This window comes from Epinephelus moara, chromosome 4, assembly GCF_006386435.1.
Source record: "Epinephelus moara isolate mb chromosome 4, YSFRI_EMoa_1.0, whole genome shotgun sequence".
Classification (NCBI taxonomy): Eukaryota; Metazoa; Chordata; class Actinopteri; order Perciformes; family Serranidae; genus Epinephelus; species Epinephelus moara.
Window position 1 is genome coordinate 40,268,917 of NC_065509.1, and position 21,777 is coordinate 40,290,693.

Below are 21,777 nucleotides of genomic sequence, written 5' to 3' on the forward strand. Positions count from 1 at the left end.
AAGCGGTTGAAAATGGATGGATGGAAGTTGTTGTAGCAATTTTTTGGTTGATACCATAAGTAGCACAGATTTGGTGCTAAATTGAAGCATTTTTTAACCACTTGAGAATTGATTAAGAGGGTCAAAATCCTTCTGAAATACCACATAAAAGCACCAAGACCTTTAGTACCACCCTCGACAAATCCATGCTGGGATTTGGCATCAAAAACTTTTGACATTTGGAGATTTGGATAGTGAGCTTTTCTGTTCTGGAAACTGCCGAGAAACCCCCTTATTGTCAATAGAGCCATAAAAGACATCTGAATCCTCGAGGTCTCCAGTTTGTGGCTGTAAAGTTTCATGAGGCTGGGATTTTCCTGGAGGTCAATGTGGGTCATTTTATACAGTGAGGTCAAGGTTCAAAGAAATGGTCTCACTACAAATGAAATGGCTGCCATGGGGGCTAACATCATCACACATGAATAAAATTGAGCTCAATGAATCCACCAGAGTCTCAACTTTCCAGTCATACCCAATTTATGCAATGCCAAGACTGTTTAGGGACCCAAGTGTGCAGAAATATTCAAATACACCATATTTAGACTGGTTGAAAATAACACATTCCTACTGCTCTGGAAAAGTGGTGTGGTTTCTGACCAAAACTTCTGCATGGGATTAGAATAAATTGGCCATGTCTGTAAAGGGGAGACTCCTGGGTACCCAAAGAACCCATTTTTATTCAGATGTTGTGAGGAAAGAGGTTCAGGGACCCCTCCGAAAATGGCCATGCCAGTTTTTCTATCATCAAAATTTCAGTGGAGAATTTAATCTTCACTCTAGCTTTAAAGGAGGTTAAAGACATCCCTGTGGGCTCTGTAAACTTACAACAATACTTTCTGACATTATATAGACTGAAGGAGGCCCCGGGGCAGACCCAGAACATGCTCAAGGGACTTCATATCTCGCCTTGCCTGGAAACACCTTGGAGTTCCCCAGGAGGAGCTGGAAAGCGTCATTGGGAGAGGGATGTCTGGGGTGCTTTGCTTGGCCTGCTGCCTTGGATAAGCGGATGAAAATGGATGGATAGATTGAACTATTGACTCATTAAACATAACACATAACCAGTAGACTTGTAATTAATGGCATGATTATTGCTTGCAGCTGTTTGACTGTAGTACAGAGAAGTTAGAAACGTGAGCTTGCCGGGCTCGATGGGCGGCAGGTTTGAATCTTGTTTGGAGGAATTCAGACTAAAGGTAATAAGCCGCAGCAGAAGACAGTGTTTGTACAGAGCTGCTCCCGCTGTGAACTGGTGTTGAATGTCTGAATGTAAAGCAGGTTGCCGCTAAAAAAAACATTTGGGTGCTCAGTCAAGCTTCTCTGGATAAATAAAGATTAAACAGCGTGAGATAATGATTCCCATTGATCTGCATCCTAATTTAGCTTCCGTCCGTACCCTTGTGAGTCTTCATTGTCTGACTTTGTACCTCGATAATCAAACAGCACATAATTGGCTTTTTGTGGCCCTTATTAAACATGGAGGGGAGGGGGGCCCGCGGATGGAAGGGGGGGGGGTCCTTTTTGTTCACAGTAATTAAGCACATCCCCTCTCTGTTGACTGCTGAGGAGAAAAATGAGTTGGGAAGTTTAAATTGTGCAGCTTTCCCCTCTCATTACCTGTCAACAAATTACTCACTGAGTCACAAGCGATTCCTTCGTGTCATGATGAAGCATCGGTTGTCATCCCGGAGAAAGGGACCCTTCAGACGGTAATGTCATCCATTGATTTGTGGACTCCTGTTTTGAAGCTTAGAGTTTCACTATCTTGGATTTTTGGAGCCAGAAGTGACCATATTTGGACATGTTGGTGGAGCTAATTGTAACGCTAGCTGCTAGATTTCTTAGATTGTTGCATTTACAGCTACGGGCAACTGTGATAATGTTATTTTTATTTCACAGATTTGAAACAATAAATTGTGAAGACAATGAAGCCTCCACAAAATAACATTTTAAGTCTTGTGTGTGATTTATCCTAGCTTCATATGAGCAGAGGAAATCTCTGCTAGTCGCTAGGCTAATTTACACAATGTAAAATGCCATAGGCTTGTGCTAATACCGTTAGCATGGTATTTGTTTGGAAAACGTGTTTAGTATAAGACAGTTGTTTTTTGTTAATGGAGTCGAATTTTGTAATGTTACCTTTGTTAAATGTTGCTGTTGTCCCTGGCTTCATATAAATAGAGGGAAAGATCGCTAGCTGCTAGGCTAATTTATACAGTGTAAAATGCCATAGGCTTGTGCTAATAACGTTAGCATGTTGTATTTGTGAGGAAAATGTGTCCAGATAAAGACAAGTGTTTGTCTGTGAATGCTGCGAGTTATAGTGAAGCTGATTTGTGTACTTGTGTTTGACACTGTCTCTATTAAGCCATGTTTAATGCGTGTGTGTTTTGAAATTAGCTACAGAGACCAAAACCTTTTTTGTACCAGGCAGGAAACATGTTTGTTTCTGCTGTAAAGTTGGTCATCTTAACAAGGGGGTCTATGGGGATTGAGCCAGCCTCAAGTGGCCATTAAAGGAACTGCAGTTTTTGGCACTTCTACATTGTCTTCATTTTTAGTCCCTGGATGCTGCCACTTAAGTAAACACATTCTAGGACAAAATGTTGTTTGCTTTTTCCTGGAAACAGTCTCTTTGTGCACAGGATGGGTTTACAATGATTAAAGAATAAGCAATCCTGAAGCTGTACAGACAAAAGCACAACCAGAAATCCAAAGAAGAGATCAGGCAGACTGCCTAATTGACAAGTGCTCTCTGGGAAATGCAGTGCTGACACACCACAGCAATTAGTGCTTAGCACCAAAGATGTCTCTCTTTTCTCCTCTGTCTTCCTGTGAATCTCTGTGGATCAGACAAACCGTCTGCTTTGTCAGAATCATGTTTCATCTGGGATAATCAAAATTTGGAGGGCTTCATTTTTTCTTGCAGGCGCTCTTCTTGCCTAAAATTTACTTCCACACTTTCACTCTGTTATACCTGCTTTAACAAAGCCTGCCCTCACCTAGTAAAGGCCACATTAGTCATGCGTAGAAGGAGCTTATTACAACCCATATTTGCATTTACTGTTAGGCAGCGACCTCTAGTGACCATAGTTATTATGAGGAGAGCAAAGGAAGTCCGGTGTAGAATACGTAGAATAAAGAGCAACAAAGTGTGTGGGGAGGTGGTCCAGGTTGGGACCTGGGTCAAACATCCACAGGACTTACACCCAGTAGACCGCTGTTGGAGTCACATGTAACAAACCATCAAAACCAGCCAAACCATCATCTGTGTTCTCAGCCCAGCCAAGTAGCTTTAGTGCGTAACTGCGACTGCTTCACAACCACATGTCTAAAACTGCAACCATTAGTATGTGCAGCAAGAATGATGTCATTTTGGGAGTCATTGGCAAACAACCTATTCCTAGCACAGCCTGGTCCTGGTCGAGGTTTTTACCCATCAAAGGGGAGTTTTTCCTCGTCGACATCTTAGGGAAGTATTCAGTCTTCGTAATTTGAGCATGGTTTCATCATGAGATAACTTCTGTTGTGACTTGTAGCTATATAAATAAAACTGACCTGACGTCGTTAGGATACGAGGGTGTGCTGTTTTAACTCTTAGCTGTGCTGCGTACTTTGTGTGTACCTAAAGATTTAAGAATTATATCCACAAGGGGGCAGATGAGGGTCGATTCATCTTCTGTTGATACTAAATATCTTAAATTGCACAACAGCAATTAGCACTTAGCACTAAAGATAGAAACAAAATTGAAAAGATCAAGACTCCTCTGAATTAGCACTTGAAGCAAAAAAGTAAAATCTGTTAATTTAGTGCCAGTTCTTATTACTCGATGTCCCCACACAGGGTTTCCTCATTTATGAGGGTCGTGAGTCGATATACGTTCAGGGACATCGGAGGTGTCATTTATAAACCACTTCCTGTCAAAGTGACCTACAAGAAAGTGAGAGTTAAGGCGATGGGACACTTAACGGAGTCCCCAGTCTGGCACTCTGCCTTTTATCTTCTATGTCACTTCAGTGTGCGAGGCTGCGGAGGTGATTACAACTCTCCATCCGGCTCCTCTCATCACCATTTTTCAGCTATATGGGCTCCGGTCTGTCACTTAACCTTCACATGTACCCCCCCTCCCCATTTTCTATATTACACTGTTTCTCAAAGATGGGTTTAAGACGTCAGTTTAGATCATTTTAAGTTCTCTAAGATCGAGTATACAAAAATATTTAACTTTAATTTTGGATTACATGCAACATAAATAACTTTGTAGTGCTGTAGTGGTGATGAATGGAAGAGACTATTCCTCTGCTCTGTGCATCTATCCCAATCACTCTTGTGTTACTGCTGCTAATAACTGAGGGATAAATGTTGTGAAATCTGATCGGTTTTGCTGCAAAATGTTCAGAGTGTTTAGAGTTCTCCTCTTGCCAGGTTGGGAAAACTTCCAGAGCAGCTTTTACAGAAGATAAACAGGCATTTGGATGTTTTTGAACTTCAGAATTTATTGAGAAAATTATACAAGTAATTGAGTCAAGAAAATGAACTTAATATCGTATATGTATGTATAATATATGTAGCTGTGGTCAGTTATGAACCTCCATAGAAGTAAAAATGTCTGCTGGACATTTGCTTGTCACTTCTATTAAATGCAAAATGAGGAAAATTAAATTTTTTTCCTCTTAGGAATTGAGTTAAAGTGCAGATTTATTTTAGCTACTCTGCCATACGTAAGAGGCATTTTTGCAACATCTGCGTCTTTAGTTGCAACTTCATGTTTGTTAATCTAAACCCTCTTGATCCAGTGCTCCAGCCACTCAGAACAAATGGCACCAAAGCCTTTAAGGGTCAAATCAAATAATTCATGTAACACAGCAGTGGATGCACCAGCTAACCTGAGAAATAATCCCTTATATTCAGAGGAGACTTATAGTCTTCTCCCCCCTCCTATGATCTACAGCTGGGAGTCGAGAGAGCTTGACCTTGTATGGTGGTGGTGGTGCTGTATCTATGTGTGTGTATGATTGAGTGTTTGTGTGCCTAAAGGGAAGTTTGGACGGTCCAGAATACTGGCGAGGACTCACCGGCACATGATTGAGCTTGTGACTGACCTTAAAAAGGCCTGCTGCAGAGCTGCCAGGAAAGCAGCAGCTACAGCTTTGATTTCTTTGTGTGGATCAATAAGGTATCCCATTATTATCAGAACCATGTAACGGTTGGTTTATGTGAGGGGGAAGTTATTCTATTTTCACTAACATGTAACACTAACATTTATCACAACTCTAAAGAAATCCCCAAAACATGAAATGAGTATTACATTTGTTGAAAGACATTTTGCTTTCTTTGTGACATTTATTTGGCATTTTAAAGTTTAGTTGCTGTTGCAGTTCGGATGACGTCTGATTGGCCTTGTATCATTTCCAGTTAATATATAACAGCCCAGTCGCCAGAGTTCGTCGGCATTGTACGTTTCTGCAGTCCATGGATACATGACATTGGTATGTATCATATCAACATTTCTTAAGTGACAGTAGTTCAGACAGTACATGTGTCTCATCAGGTGGAAGAAGGGATGGTGGATGGCATGACAGCTAGGCAAGATGGCTGCCAATCAGCAGACAGCAGCAGACTACTGTTTAAGACCAACAAACAACAAAAGTAGGTATTGTTTAAGGAGACGTTGGGACATTCCAACTATGTTTGTAGTGACAAAGGCGAGTATTTTTTAACGAGATATCGGGACATTTCCAAGTAACTTGTAGCAACAAAAGCAAATTTCCTTTTAACAAGAGATCGGGGCATTCCAAATATGTTTGCAGTGAAAAAACCGGGTATTGTTTAGCGAAAGGTTGGGACATTCCAACTGTACTTGTAGCCACAAAAGTAGGTATTTTTTTAAGGAGATGTCGGGACATTTCCAACTGTGTTTGCAGTGACAAAATTGGCTATTTTTTAATGGGAGGTTGGGACATTCAAACAGTTTTTATAGCGACAAAAGCGGGTATTTTTGAATGAGAGAGAAGGACATTTCTAAGCATGTTGTAGCAACAAATCGGGTATATTTAACGAGAGGTTGGGACATTCCAACCAAGGTTGTAGCAACAAAAGCAGGTATTTTTTAACAAGAGGCTGGGACATTTCCAACCATGTTTGCAGTGACAAAATTGGCTATTTTTTAATGGGAGGTTGGAACAGTCAAACAGTTTTTGTAGAGACAACAGCGGGTATATTTAACAAGAGGCTGGGACATTTCAACAGTTTTTGTGGCAATAAAAGTGGGTATTTTTTAACAAACCGTCTGCACATTTCCAACTATGTTTGAAGCAACAAATGCGGGTATTTTTTAACAAAAAGTTGGGTAATTTCCAAGCATGTTAGTAGCAACAAAATTGAGTATTTTCTAAGGAGAGGTTGGGACATTTCCAACCAAGGTTGTAGCGACAAAAGCGGGTATTTTTTTAATGAGAAATTGGGACATTTCCAGCTGTGTTTGTAGGCACAACGTCTGTATCTTAAGCCCAAACTCAATATTTTCCTGACCCTAGCTAAGTTGTATTGTGCCTAAACCTAACCACTTGTCAGCAACAGTGTTCTCAAAGTATAGAATTAAAAATTGAAACATAAAGACATGTAAAGTTTCAACATATCCGCTACATATGAAATGTACAAATATTACATAACCTGTGGTTTGTAGAGACATACAGTGCCAACATTTATTCTTGTGGTTGGGTTGTTTAAAACGGTAAAGTAGGTTGATTTCTTGTACAACTGAAAAAATTGCTTCCTATTAACATGATCATAATTATGGAATTAGGGCCCAGTGTAATTGTTTCAGGTCGGTTAGCAGCTAATTGCTAGTCTGGATTTATGTGCTAAGCTAACCAGCTTGTATATAAGTAGTACGTAGTGTTTCTTGAGGTTGCTCACCTTCATATTTTTAGCTTTTAGAAAAAGAAAGAAAAAGCGGCTTTTAACTCCACCCCCGTAGGTTTAACTCAACCAATAAGATGCATGCAGCTTCTAAGAAGTTCTTGTGTAACTAAAATCCCAATATGCTATTCATAGAAAACCAATGGAAAGACACAGAGCTTTACCTCAGCACCATGGTGAGGAGTCAAACAAGAGATAACCCTTGAAAGAATGTGTTGCGTGTGTGTGTGTGTGATTGCGTGTGTTTAAAGATAGAAGTGAAGGATGCTAGAACACCACCGCAGAGTCTCGCTGGCCTTTCCATATCCACTTGCTCGTTTTAGCCCAGATAGCTCTCCCACGTGCAGGCCTGCTATAAATAGTGCAGGTTTAATGCGCGATTGTCCCGGCAGGCTTTTTATGACTGAACGGGCCAGTAGGTTTTCTCTGTTGTTACTAAGGCAGAGATTAGCCACAAATGGAAGTCACCACACTTCATTTCTTTTTAACACCCCGCTCCACCAATACCACTCCTGTTACACTGTGATACCCTTTGTAAGCAGACACCAGCAAGTGGATTTCATGGGTTTCAAAAGGTCAAAGGTCAGGACAAAGTTTTGCATTCGTATCAGCACAAACCGTAGACGTGGCCACTGTGAATTTGTCTGAAATCAAGCTTTGTGCCACAGTGTTTTCCTCAGTTCATTTGCATTTAATCTGCTCTGTTTCAGCATTGTTCTTGTATTTCTGTGGCAGTATCTCACATTTCCTCTGTTTATAAAAACCCCTTAAACTCAGAATGAACTTCTTGCAATTTTCCCTGAAGTATGGTCGTTCAATAACTTCAAAGGTGTCTGTATTCTACGTTAATTTCATGCCCATTTGCTTAATCTGCCCATTCTAATGCTCCATTTAAGCCATAATAGATTTAGACAGAGACACAGTGAGTGATGTGTTCATTCTTGAGATGCTATTGTGTTATGCCACTGCTATTATACCACATTAAAAAAGGGAAGAATAAGCCACTCTTTCTCCTATTTATTTCCCTTTTAGCAAGCATAACACATTCTTTTTTCCCAGGGAAGGATGACTGAGCACTTTGGTGGGGTTTTTTTCAACAAAAAAAACTGATTTATATTCATACCTCCGTCTTGTGGATTTCAAACTCTTTTTTGCTCAGGGCCACCTCAGTAGAGGAAGTTCGGGTAGTCAGAGTGCGCTTTCTTTTTCAATGCAATGGGATGCTTTATGGATTCAAACATGAATGTAGGTAGGTGCAGTCTCACTCCTCTCACCTCTGGGCTGTTTGACTGCCTGATTGGGCCGACGGTGTAGTGAACTGTGTTTGACCCAGTCCAGGAGGGTGTTATTTGTCTCAAAGAGGAGAGGGACTACACAGAACTTGTGTGAATGTGTGTGGTATATTAATGAGTTTTGGTAAATCTGACTGACGGCTCTCACAAGAGACTGCATGACTGGGTTGTTTGTTGTTGTTTACTTGTACAGACTGCCACCTTCTTCGGAGGATATTGTGCGGAAACGATCGGCCTCTGGGCTCGAAAGGTTGCTTTGAAAAGTTTATAGCTGCACAGCAAACAGCAGCTGTAATCACTTACAACAGATTCCAGTAGTGACCCGGAGTCATGGCGAAACGAAACAGCCACAAAAACTTCCCAAACCACTTCAGCATAATCCACTTCTGGGCCTTTGATTCATATATTTCCATCCATTGTTGCTCTGCCAGTGACTTGCAAAGTACATGACTAGCTGCAGAGCAATGAGGATACAACAGAGTGAGTGTGCTGAACTGGTCAGAGAAGTTTCTGTGAACATCTTTTACCACTGAAGCCGTTATAAAGCACAACTTTAATCTGATTAGAGAACCTAAACCCCTTGATTGACAAGAGGAATTGTTGGCATTGTACATTTCTGCAAACCGTAGATATGTTACACACACATCATAATGTAGTGGATACATCGACACTTTATGTTATGGTCAGCTTTGTGCACAAACATCACTTGGTTATGGTTAGGAAAAGGTCATGTTATGGCTTAAAATGCCCAGTTTTAGGGGCACAGTCCCTGCTGGAAACACAGTGATGTCTCGGTAAAAAGCAACTGCTTTTCAGGCACTATCCTGTGGAGACTGCTTGTAAAACATCCACGATTGGTGGCTAAAAGGCTGCAGGAAACATGGCAACAGATCCCTAAAAAACGCCTATGTTTGGAGGTTAAAATCCCGCAGGAAACTCAGTGACCAAGTGCTAAAAAGCATCCTCATTTGGCATCTAAAAAGCAAAAGGAAACACAGCGATTGGGCCCTAAAAAACCCTTTTTGGTTTTTAAAAAGTTGCAGGAGTCAGAGTGACAGGTCTCTGAAAAACACTCGCTTCTGGGGGCTGAAAAGCCACAGAAAACACAGCAATGAGTCCCCTAAAATACCTCCATGTTTGGGGCTAAAAAGCAACAGGAAATACAGTGACAAATTGCCAAAAAACACCCTTGTTTGGTGTCACAAAGCAGTAGGAAATACAGCAACAGGTCCCTAAAAAAACACCGGCTTCGGGGGCTGAAAAGCTGCTGAAAATGAAGCAACAGATCCCTGAAATACATCCATGTTTAGTGTTACAAAAGCAGCAGGAAACACAGCAATGGGTCTCTAAAAGCATCCATGTTTGTGGGCTTAAATGCTGCAGGAAACAGTGAAAAAACCCCTTAAAAAACACCCTTGTTTGGGCGCTGAAAAGCCGCTGAAAATACAGTAGTGGGTCCCTAAAGTACATCCATGTTTTGGGGCTAAAAAGCAGCAGGTAACACAATGACAAATCCCTAAAAACGCGTATGTTTGCAGATGAAAATCTGCTGATAACAGTCACGGATCACTAAAGAAGAACCCTCCTTATGTGCCAATAAAGCCGCTGGAAACAGCAATGCCTCGCTAGAAGGCAGTCTGTTTTGCTGTCTGCCGGTCTCAAACAGTAGTCTGCACCTTGCAGGTGTCTCACCTAGATGACACGCCATCCATCGTCCACTCCACCTCCAGATGACAGTCAGCTCACACACTACTTCACTACAGAAATGCTGATATGATACATATGAAACATACAAATGTAACGTGTGCAACATACAATGCCAGCATTTGTCTTCTGGCGACTCGGCTGTGATTTAGATAGTAAAAGACTGAATGTGTGTGTTTCTGGATCTGTTTGGGAATCTTAGCCCAGTAACATCACAAGCAGCCAGCAGTAGTGAGCATGTTTTAGGTCAAAGGTCGCCGCACTCGGACCTTAAAAGCAACACGATGTTCAGTGTTCATGCACAAAACAGTTTGAGTTTTGAGAACAAGGAAACAAGAGCGGATCAGGGAAGGGATCGCTTGTTGCTGAGCTGCTGCGTTGTCTTCCTCCTCCTCCTGGCGTGTGTGAGTCATGTTGTGTAGCTGTCAAGAGCTTCATCATTATTCAGAGTCAGCGCGGCGGTGGGAACACGCCGCAGCCACATTCGCCGGCTGCCTGTTACCTTCTGCTGCTGCAGAGAGGATGTTCAAACGCACGTCAAGTGTGTGTTGTCTCTGTGTGCTTGGTCATGTTTGTGTGGGATGTCCTGAGTGTGTGTGTGTGTGTGTGTGTGTGTGTGTGTGAGTGAGTGTGTGACATGGGCCAATCTGTTGGTGTTTCAGTGTGTGTGACAGAGAGCAGGACACACCAGCAGAGTGTCATATAAGGCATAGGATCTCGGCGCTGGTATGTGAATGTGACGCAGAAGAGATCACATGACGTGTGTGTGTGTATGTGTGTGTGCTGCTCATTCTCTGCCCCGCGTACATATGTTCAGTTCACCTCTTTACTGGTGCAACATGTGCACACGTGTTAGTTCCATGTGTGTGTTTGGGAATGTGTGTGTGTCGTGCCCAGGAATGTATTTATTGATTGATGGCCGCAATGGAGAGAAGGAAGGAAGGAAGGAAGGAAAGAGATCGAGGGATGACAGAGGAGGGAAAGAGAGGCTGAGTGGAAACAAAGAAATCAATCAGCCTGTCCTTTGAGTTTATGAGGGGAGGAGGGAGAGAGTGGAGAAAGAAAGATGGAGGAAAGAAGGGCAGAAGATGAGGGAGAAGGAACAGAGAAGAGGGGAGAAAGAGAAGATAGATGAGGAGAGGATAACACAAGAGAGAAGCTGAAAAGGAAAAAGGAGAAAAGAGAGGAACAGATGGAAGAGAAGAAAAGGGAAGAACTGAAAGGGAATGAAAGAGGGGGAATGAATGAAGGAAAGAAGAGAGGAAGAATGAGGAAGGATGCTAAGAAGAAAGGGATGGATGAAGAAAATGGGAGAGAAAAAAGGAAGAAATTGAGAGGGACAAAAGATGACAAGGAAGAATGAAAGTAGAGGAATCAGAGAGGAAAGAAAAGAAGAATGTTAAAGATTAGAGGAGGAAGGAGGAAGAAAAGGAGAGAAGACAGAAAGAAGGAGGAGATTATGAGGAAAGAAAGATGATAAGTAAGAAAGGAGAGTGCATGCAGAGAAAAGAATGCTGAATGAAGGAAAGGACAAATGAGTCAAGGAGGGAAAGTGAAGGGAAGAAAGAACCAGATGAAAGGGGAAAGAAAGGGGAGGATGAGAGGATAAAAATGGTGGGAGAAAACAAAGAGGGAGGGGAGAAAAGAAGGAGACAAGAAGAAAGTTAAAGGTCGGGGGAGAGGAGAAACAGCTGAGCAGCTAGATGGATAAAAAAGAGAGGGAAAGATGGACAGGGAGGAAAGAAAGGAAAATTAAAAGGAGGATGGGAGATGGGGATGTTGAAAGGAAAGGAAAGGAAGGGTAAGGACAAATGAAGGATAGAGGAGAGGAGTCAAGGAGGGAAAGCGAAAGAAGGGAGGGAGTAGAATGAGCAGAGAGGAGATGCAGATGAGGAGGAGTGAGGAGAGAGGAAAGGAAGGATGAAAGGGAAAATGGTGGGAGGGAAGAAAAGAAGGAGACGAGAAGAAAGTTGAAGATTGGAAGAAAGGAGAGGAAAGAATGGAGGAGCAAGATGGAAAGAATAAAAAAGGGGGGGGTGGAAGGGAAAGGAGAAAGACTAAGGGGTAGAAAGAGAGAAGGAAGGATGGATGGATACAGAGAATAGAAATGAAAGTTAAAAGAAGAGAAGATGAGGATGTTGAAGGACAAGAGGAGAGGAGAAATGAGAAGGAAGCAAGAAAAGGAGAGATTATGAGGAAAGAAAGATGAGTAGAGAATGAGGAGAAAAGGATGCTGAACGAAGGAAAGGACAAGTGAAGGAAGGAGGAGAGGAGTCAAGGGGGGGAAGTGAAGGAAGAAAGGGAGCAGAGAAGAAGAGAATGAGATGAAAGAGGAGAGAGGAAAGGAAGGATGCTCTTAGTGAACGAGTGGTAGAGGGGGATGAGTCAGGCGCACGTGAGCGGGATGTGAGCTGCATGCTAACTAACACACACACACACACACACACACACACACACACACACACATACACACTAGGTGAAAACACACACCTGCATCAGCAACTGGAGGGAGAGGAAGCAGTGGGAGGGTCTTATAGAGGGCATCCTCTCATCTTCCGTCTCCTCCCTCCTTCCCTTCTGCTTCTCTATCAAGTCACGACTGCCCCCCTCCTCCCCATTGCTCTTCCTCTATCGCTCTTTTATTCCCTCTCTTCTGACCCACATCTCCTTTTCCTCCCCCTCACCCACTCAATCTTCTCCATCCCCTTCCTTCTCCTTTTTCTGTCCTCTCCTCCCTCCTTACTTTGAGCTCCTTCTCCTCCTTTTTTCTTTCTATTCCTCCTCACCCTAATCCACTCCCCCTCCATCCCTCCATCCCTCCATTCTCCATTCTCTCCACTCTGCTGATTGGCTCTTTGATCACGTCTGCTCGGGGTCTAACTGTGTAATTCTGCTCTGTAATTTATGAAACTGTAAATGATATCAGCTCGTGCTATCCATTCCTTGACCCAAATAAACACTCCTCACACAGATCAAATAAACACACACACACACACACACACACACACTCACACAGTGTGGGAACAGTTGTACTTGCCGTTGTATGAGGTCGTAGATCAAGGCACTACGACCGTAAATACAACATGATATTACAGCTGGATGTGTTTCCCTGAACGCTAGGAAGTGGGAAGTGTTTTTATGTTGTGTATGTGTAGAGGAGAAGTCTGTTGATTAAGAAGAGGTCTAAAGTAAAACAAAAAAACGCTAAAATGCCAAATTATTAAGGAAAGTAATGTTGAAAATAGTGAGCAGTAATTAGAAATCAAATGAAACAAATGGTGGCAAAAGCACATTGTCGCCTCACTGCAAGAGGGTTCCTGGTTTGAATCCGGGGTGTGGGAGCCCTTCTGTGCAGTTTCCATGTTCTCCCTGTGTCAGCGTGGGTTTCCTCCAGGTGCTCCAGCTTCCTCCCACAGTCCAAAGACATGCAGGTTAATTGGTGACTCTAAATTGTCCGTAGGTGTGAATGTGAGTGTGAATGGTTGTCTGTCTCTATGTGTCAGCCCTGTGGTAGTCTGGTGACCTGTCCAGGGTGAACCCTGCCTCTCACCCAATGTCAGCTGGGATAGGCTCCACCCCCTCAACCCCCAACAGGATAAGCAGTTAGGGAAAATAAATGACTGCCAATTGGAAAGCTGAAGTGACATCGGCCGGCCTACTCCTATTTTGCTTTGACTTGAGCTGGGACTTAAGCCTTCTAAGAAATATAATCGTTCCTAGTTCTTGCGATGTGGACACGACAAAAACGAGGGTTTTTAAAACTACAAAAAAGTTCCTCCAGTCTGAAAGCGCCCACAGTGAGAGCTGCAGGAAGAGAAGAGAAGAGAAGTGCACTGCTGTTTAGAAGCAGAGATAATGAATTATTATATTGTAAATTCATCATTTCTGTGTAAACTGCTGATTAGTTTTTAGGAAATGTAAATTCTGTAGATTGCTTTTGAGAAATGGTTTCTGGTGAGAGGCAGAGACAGTAGCAGAAACAGAACATCAACGTGAATATTTTTCTTAACTTTTTTTTTTTTTTTTTTTTAACATGAGCTGAAGGGTTGGACAAAAATGTGCATGTTGTAACTGTTGACTGTAGACCATGCTATTTTTATACATGTCTAGGACCTTCTGCTGTTGCAGTAGATCTGTCGGTTTGACAGTCATGATCCAACTTGATGTAAAACAGACCGAACAAAAGAATAAATATATGGAGGTTCACCAGTGCTGACAGTTGGAGAGTAATCCTTTTTTTTAAATAGACTGTGTTAAGTAAGCATTTGACAGTCACAGGAAAGACGGTGTTGTTAGCTAGCTAGGCTCAAGCCCAATCATTAAGAATGATTTTAGCATTTTACGGACATCACTGACTGCACTATAAATATCCCAGCAAACATTTGTATGTGGGGCCCATGTGGGTAGTAAATGGGCTGAAAAAGGGGCCCTATACTGGATTGTCTAAATGCTCCATATTGGCCCCATGCCAATTGCCCACATGGGTGAGTTTGGGCGCCTCTAGTTGGAGGTTTTCTTGCACGTCTGCTGGGATGAGGCCCCGGGGCAGACCCAGAACACGCTGGAGGGTTTACATATCTCATCTGGCCTGGGAACGCCTTGGGGTCCCCCAGGAGGAGCTAGAAAGCGTTGCTGGGGAGAAGGACGTCTGGGGTTCTTTGCTTGGCTTGCTGCCCCCGCGACCCGGCCTCAGATAAGGGGATAAAAATGGATGGATGGATGATGGATTGGTGAGTTTGCTCAAGTAGGCCCCACATGGGTCATGCTGTGGCTACCTCGATACAAAGTGTGTATGGGTCCAAAATGGGCCACTTATCTGGTTCCCACTTGGGTAAACCCACCCATCTGGGCAAATGTCATGGACCTAATATTAAACTTGTGGACAGTCCCATATAGGAACCATTTTTCAGCCCATTTACTACCCACGTGGAGCTCACATACAAATACTGGCTGGGATAAGTTCATGGATTGGAAAGAAGGATCGCCCTGCACACTGACTTGCACTAACACAGCAATGGTTAACCATTGTTTTGCACTGACTGCGCAAGTCAGTGTGTGGGCGATCCTTCTTTCCATGTTAAGCACTTTCAGTTGTGCCAACGCACCTGATGACAGAAGCTGATTATCCTGGTGTGCGAAAGCCTCTTCAATACAAATAAGTTCATGGATTACCTTTTAAAATGATTTACATGGATAAACTTAAAAGTTATTCACTGCCCCGGTGACAAAATATTTCCTCCTATGGTTCAAAGACAAAATATCAGAGGCAATGTGTAGTTTATTTAGTCAGTTGGAGATGAGGAGGAAACCTTATCTTGAATGAAAACTACCTGTTGGATTCAGTTTGAAAGGTGGTTGGTGAAACTGGTCGACCCTGTCTGCTGGCCCACTGAGAAGAATGGAAAGTGTGTGTCTGTGTTTGTGTGTGTGGGCGTATAAGTGAATGAGAGACAGAAAGACCGGTAACGAACGATGTTTCCTCGTCATACAATAGGACATTGATCTCTTGCACTTCTGTGGAAACGTCTCACACGTACACACATATTTAACAAGTACACAATGCTTGTAAAAGATCCAGTTCGACTGCCTTCATTCCCCACATGCTCCCTCCTTGTCCCCTGCCTCTCCTCCTCATACCATTCTTTCTTCCTTCCCCAAATTTTTCCTCCGTCTTCTTCTCTCATTCACTTCCCCCAAGAGACCACAGTCACTTCCCTTCACACTGAGTCACGTACACACATACACACACACACACTTCCTGCTTTTCTTCTTTTTTTTCAGTCCTCTCAGTGACGTGGCTCAGTGTTTCTGTCTGCGTCTCAGCCATGTGTTGTGACTGTGGACCACGTGGCTGCTAACTTCTGGCTGGAACATTATTTCAATACATCACACATCAGGACTCTGATTTTCAGGAGTTTCTTTAGAGTGTTCTTGAAGGTGTTTTTAGGCATTTGTCACCACGTGTTTTCAAAGCATTTTGAGGATTTCAGTCATTCTTATTAGGGTTAGAGGGGTTCTTGAAGGGGGTTTAAGGGGTTATAGGGCTCCATCAGGGGCATAGAGGAGTCTGTCCATGTCCCCTTACACCCTGTTGCAAGGGGATTTAAGAGGTTTTAAGGGGAGGTTATTTGGTTCCTTGACAGAGCTCCACAAGTCCTTTGGGTTAAGAGTTTGTCCAGGAATTTCGGGGTCATTGATTTTTTTTTCATTCCATCAGAAAGTGGAACTCATACTGGGGTTTGAGGGTTTCTTCAGAGAAGAGTTCTTGAGAGTGTTTCAGGGGTGTGTGAAAGGCTTCCATTTGTTGTTGGGAACAATTTGAGAATCCTTGAGGGGATTTCAGCAATTCTCATTAGGATTAGAGGGGTTCCTGAAGGGGTTTGAAGGGTTGTTTAAAGAGATATAGGGCTCCTTGAGGGGTCTAGAGGAGTCTAACCCTAACCCGACCTGTTTGAGGGGTTTAATGGGTTTTTGGGGAGGTTATTTGGTTCCTTGATAGACCTCCAGAAGTCGTCAGGGTAAAGAGTTTGTCCAGGAATTTTGGGGTCATTGATGGGGTTTTAGGCTCTTGAGAAGTTCTTGGAGAGTTTTGGGGCATTCAGGTTTCTCTGAAGGCAGTCCAGGGATGCTTTAAGACTTCTTGTATCTTATGAGCGGAACATTTTTTCAGTACATGTTGAAGTGGGATTCTTATTGGAGTTAAGGGTTTCTTTAGAGTGTCTAATGAATTCTAAAGGGTGTTCCTGGCATTCCTGAAAGGGTTTAAAGGTTTTTTTTAAAGGGTCATAGGGCTCTTTAAGGGGCCTAGCAGAGTGTAACCCTAACCCACCCTGTTGGAGGGAGTTTAAGGGGTTTTTGTGGGAGGGTTATTTGGTTCCTTGAAAGGGCTCCAGACGTCTTAAGGGGGAAACATTTAGGGGTCACTGATGTAATTTTAGGTTCTTGAAGAGGTTTTCACAAGAAGAGGGGTTAAGGGGTTTCAGGGATCTTTAAAGTCAGTCCAGAGATTCTTTTTGGGGTTGAAAGAGTCCTTGTGAGGGTTTTAGGGTCTTGGGTTTTGAAAGTCTCTAAAGGGGTTCTAGGGAATCATGAGGATGTTTTATGGATTATTACGGGCACTGGGATCGTCCTTGATGGTACTCGAGGGATGTTGAGGGGGTTCAAGGGGTTCCTCTGGGTTTCACAAGTCCTTTAATGTGGTTTATATGTGTCAATCAATTAAAAGTATGTTTAATCTCCTCTCTAATTTCAAATATAATCTGTAACTGAATGGAAACTTTTGTTACAGTAGTCAAGCAATGCAGTAATGCCACTGAAATAATTCCTCCATGTTAAATGCACAGAGCATATCCCTTACTTTTTAATAAACTGTACACTGTTGAAATGATCCTCGAGATTTTACTGACTGTATGAACCACAGAAAACAGACAAGAGCAACCATGACCAAAGAGTCCACAGTTTTAAACGGCCTAAACAGAGCGGCTCATTTCACTGATTAACACGCCCTCAGCTGATGAAGGGGAACTAATCACCTGAAGACCTCTTGGGTCACGGTTCCACTCTGTTGTGAGCCACAGGGAGATGTGCAGGATAAATGCACGAAGACGCTTCCAGATAGGTGCTGCTGGTGTTCGTGACACATTTTCTGTCTAATCCTGCATTGTGCCGGGGCAGATGCCTCCATTGGTTTCAGTTTCGAACCTCCTCTAACATGGAAGTCTCATTATCTATAATGAGTAGCTGTTGAGAGATGAGGGGCTGTTGATGAGAGCTCCTTGTGACTCCGACAGTGAACAGTGTAATAATATACAGTATATGCCAGATGATGGAGGCTTTTATCCAAAGTGCCTCGCAGTACTTCAGCTGCATACATATTTTAGAAAGGGTGGCCCAGTGGGAACTAAACCCCTAATTCTAACAATGGCAGCGCTGCAATGAGCGATGAACTTCACAGGAAACACCAACCTTGGCAGTCTAACAGAGGGAACAGCGTTATTTCCCATGTTTGGTGGCTTGTGTTTCAGAGAGAAGTGGTTACAGAGAAAACATCAATTCCTTTGTGATCGCATAAGAGAGCAAAGCAGCAGATACAAGTGACGCATGTTCATTTCTCACTGAGGATCTCTCCAGCTGTGATCAGCACCTCCAGTTTTTCAGGGGGTTATGTTTTACACAGTGACTCATGCACTTTTGTTGCATCTCAAAAAAGACAAACCGCCTGGGAATTGAGCTTTAATCTCGATGTTTGACTAACGTGACCTTTCCCTCTCTCTCGCTCTCTTTTTCCATCTTCAGTATGGGGAGGAGGAGGTGTGTTCGGACCGTTTGGACACTGACTTCCCGGACATCGACCTCTCCCAGCTGGACACCAGCGACTTTGACAGCGTCAACTGCCTCAGCGAGCTACAGTGGTGCAATGATCAGCCAGCGGACGCATCACCGGCCTCCATCCACTACAGTACAGCAGATGAGCTCTTTGAGGTGAGGCGTCTTCCCCGAAATACAGTTGAGTTATACAACGGATGTTGCCTTAACTCTGTACCTGTCCACCAAATTTCAGTCAATCCACTGACAAGTCTTATTAAAGGAATACCTCACAAGGAATCCTTCATAACACAAGGTGAGTAACTGATAAACAGATGATCATTTGTGGAGGTGAAGTATTCCTTTAATAAGATTAATCAGTGGATTGTACAAGTACAAAATGAAGGCTAATTCCCAAAATTCAGCACTTGATGGCATATTCAGTTTTCATGACCCTGACAGCCCTAAAATATTAGTATGTGAGTATTTATTTTTTGGTTATTTTAAAGAGTAAATAAATACCATGTTATTTCAGTGTGGTCATTTTACTCATACAGCACCCTGGGACTCAGGGTCAGTTGGTACAACAACCAAAGTTTCTTTTACTTTTGACACATGCAAAGCCCCAACCCTTCACTTGATCCCTGTGCTGAAATTTGCAGCATGTCTCAGGGGGTGCTGCCAAGGTATTCCCAGTTACGCTGTGTGTAATATGATCATGGAAACAGTCCATCAGTCTGGATCGGCCCACTGCTTCTACAGGGCCAGCGAAAGCCCCGAGGCTCCAGTGTCAGGTGCCCTTGCTGGATGAATTCAGGGAATACCCTTCTGGTTCGTCTCTATCTGGAAGCAAACCCTGGATCATTGATTGTGTATAGGTTTCCAGCCCTGGCAATGTCTCGAGGTCCCATTACAGAGGCTAAATTGAGCACATCTCGAGAATAAAAAGACGACAACAGAGAGATAAAGTAGCATTTAGATCCAGATCATCGGCTATGTAACGCAACTCTGCTGGAAATTGCTCTGGTGCTGCAATGCACCGCAGAGTATTGGTTAAATGAAGACCGGCACGACATGATGGGAATGCAGGTGAAGTAAACACAGACTGTCTCCATCTGTACTCTCTTTATTTTTATTTCGATCCCCATTAGCTGACGCCCGAGTGACTCTTTGTCTTCCTGCTGTCGACGCAAAACTTTATGACACAGTTGGCATCTGAGAACAGACTCAAAGTACCACATTAATAGTTATCTGTATTGACAACACACTCTTTAAAAAGAAAGATGCAACAACAAGAAACTTCTTTAATGCTGCAGACCTGACCTGATAAAGAGAGGAAAGAGACAAAAGAGAAGATTCATCATGGAAACAGGCGCATTTATCTCTCTGCATCTCTGTTATTCAACCCTGTTCAGTTCTTTCTTTCCACCTTAGTTAAGACTTGCACTTTTATTTCTCCTTGTCGATCTCTCCTTTTGCCTCCATTTTCCCTCTCCTTTCTATGCGGGCTGTGCACCAAACGACTTGTCAACTGAATAACTGTTGCAGAGAGTTCACAAAACACTCAGGACGCCACAGTTTATTCCACACTCCTGAAGCTGCTCCTCCTTTTTGACGTCAGTATGTCAGCAAGTCGAAATATCTTGAGTATCACAATTTGAATTTTTCATATCATATTAAAATTATACCAGTATTATTGTGAACGAGATGATATGACACACTCCTACTTGACGTTCCCAAAAAAAAAAGCAAAAAGTTTAATAATATTGCATTCTGTATTATTATATATTATATTAAGTGTTTAGTCTTGGCTCATGCCTGAAATACTGAAGTACAATGACATGAACACTGTCACTAACCAATAGGTGCGCTCTCCAGCACCAAACAGGATGCAGTGAACCGGGTGGACAATAAACATGGAGGAGATTCCATGAGGGAATAAGTCTCCTGTACTGTGTTTAATTTTAATTTTGATTAAATCACTAAAATCAAGAGGCCTATATTTGGGACAGGTCTTTAATTCCTTTCACACAAAACTATTGCTCAGCAAAGATCAGGAAATACAATCAAATTTTTTAGTGTAGTATGAATATTACTTGTTTAAAAATGAGGCTTCAGGTAATATATCAATTATGAATCATTCATTTGATCTAGCTTCTCAAGGCAGCGCATCAGAGAGACAGAGAGTTACGGCACTTGACGATGACAGCATCCGGCATACTGACACAACACCACTTTATCCTGTTAAAACAATACTCGCAACTTGGATTAATTTTTATCAGAATCCCTTTTGATTCTTTTGATCTGAGGACTCTTACGGACTAAAATAATATAAATAACTGACTTGGTAATTGAGGGATGGACACATATTTTAAGGTAGCCAACAACTATTTGGTAACCAGACGACGCCTCTAACTGGGACAAGCGGTTATTTGTCAAAATGTTTAGCCAGACCAGGCTAGTAAAAGGGACTGCTTGTTTAATTGGGACTAGGCTTTTGATGAAGTTTTAGGTTATGTGTTTTTACATACACATAAGGAATTGTTGAATTGTCATGTTTCTTAAAGGGAACTTGTATGTTATATTTTCCACCAGGAGCAGGATGGGAAATAATCTCAAAAGGAATCAAGTTAGTCTTGCAAATAGTGATGCTGCAAGATCCCCAGTCATTACAAAATCTTATAGTCTGTGACTAAAAACTCAGATTGTCTTTAGACATTAGGGGGGGTCAGACTTCTTTTCAAAGTCCTTTCAAAGTATTCAAGTCTATTGTAGGCATTACTGAGTTTTTGTCTGACTAAGTCTCACCTTGTTTTAATCTTTTAGCCTTTATCTGACTTCCTTTGTCTTTCTTTGTCTCGTACATTTTCAGTTTTAATTAATTCTGTCTGTTGTTGCGCTGCTGCTTTTCTCTCTGACACAGTTCTGATTGTTTCTCTCACGCCTTTCTTGCTTGAACTTTCAATGCCTTTTGCTTACTGTCATAACCACGTAACTCACCCTTGCTTCACCGTTGTCTTTTTTATCTTCCCATACCTCCACCAGCCTCCAACCTCCAACCACGGCACATTATATTTTAGCCAATATCATATTGATCAGACTAATACAGCAGAGCAGACTGTCAGGCGGCCTTTTCGTTATAAACACGCAGTAATGAATAGAGTGATGAGCCGACAGATGAAGCCCCCCGTGTCTCTGTCTCTCTGCTGTCCGCCGACACGCCACTTATTTACAGGAGCGTATCAGAATCTAATCCCACGTTGGGCGGGATTGATCGATGTTTGTGTGTGGCAGGGCTTCATTTAACCTTGGAGAGTGCAGGGAGGGAAACTGATAGAGTTACAAAGGTGATGTATTACTTTTATAACAATAATAATGATGTAAAGGCATCTGCACTGTCAAATATACACTCACTGGCCACTTTATTAGGTACACCTTGCTAGTACCAGGTTGGACCCCCTTTTTAATTCTTGGTGTCACAGATTCAACAAGGTGCTGGAAACATTCCTCAGAGAT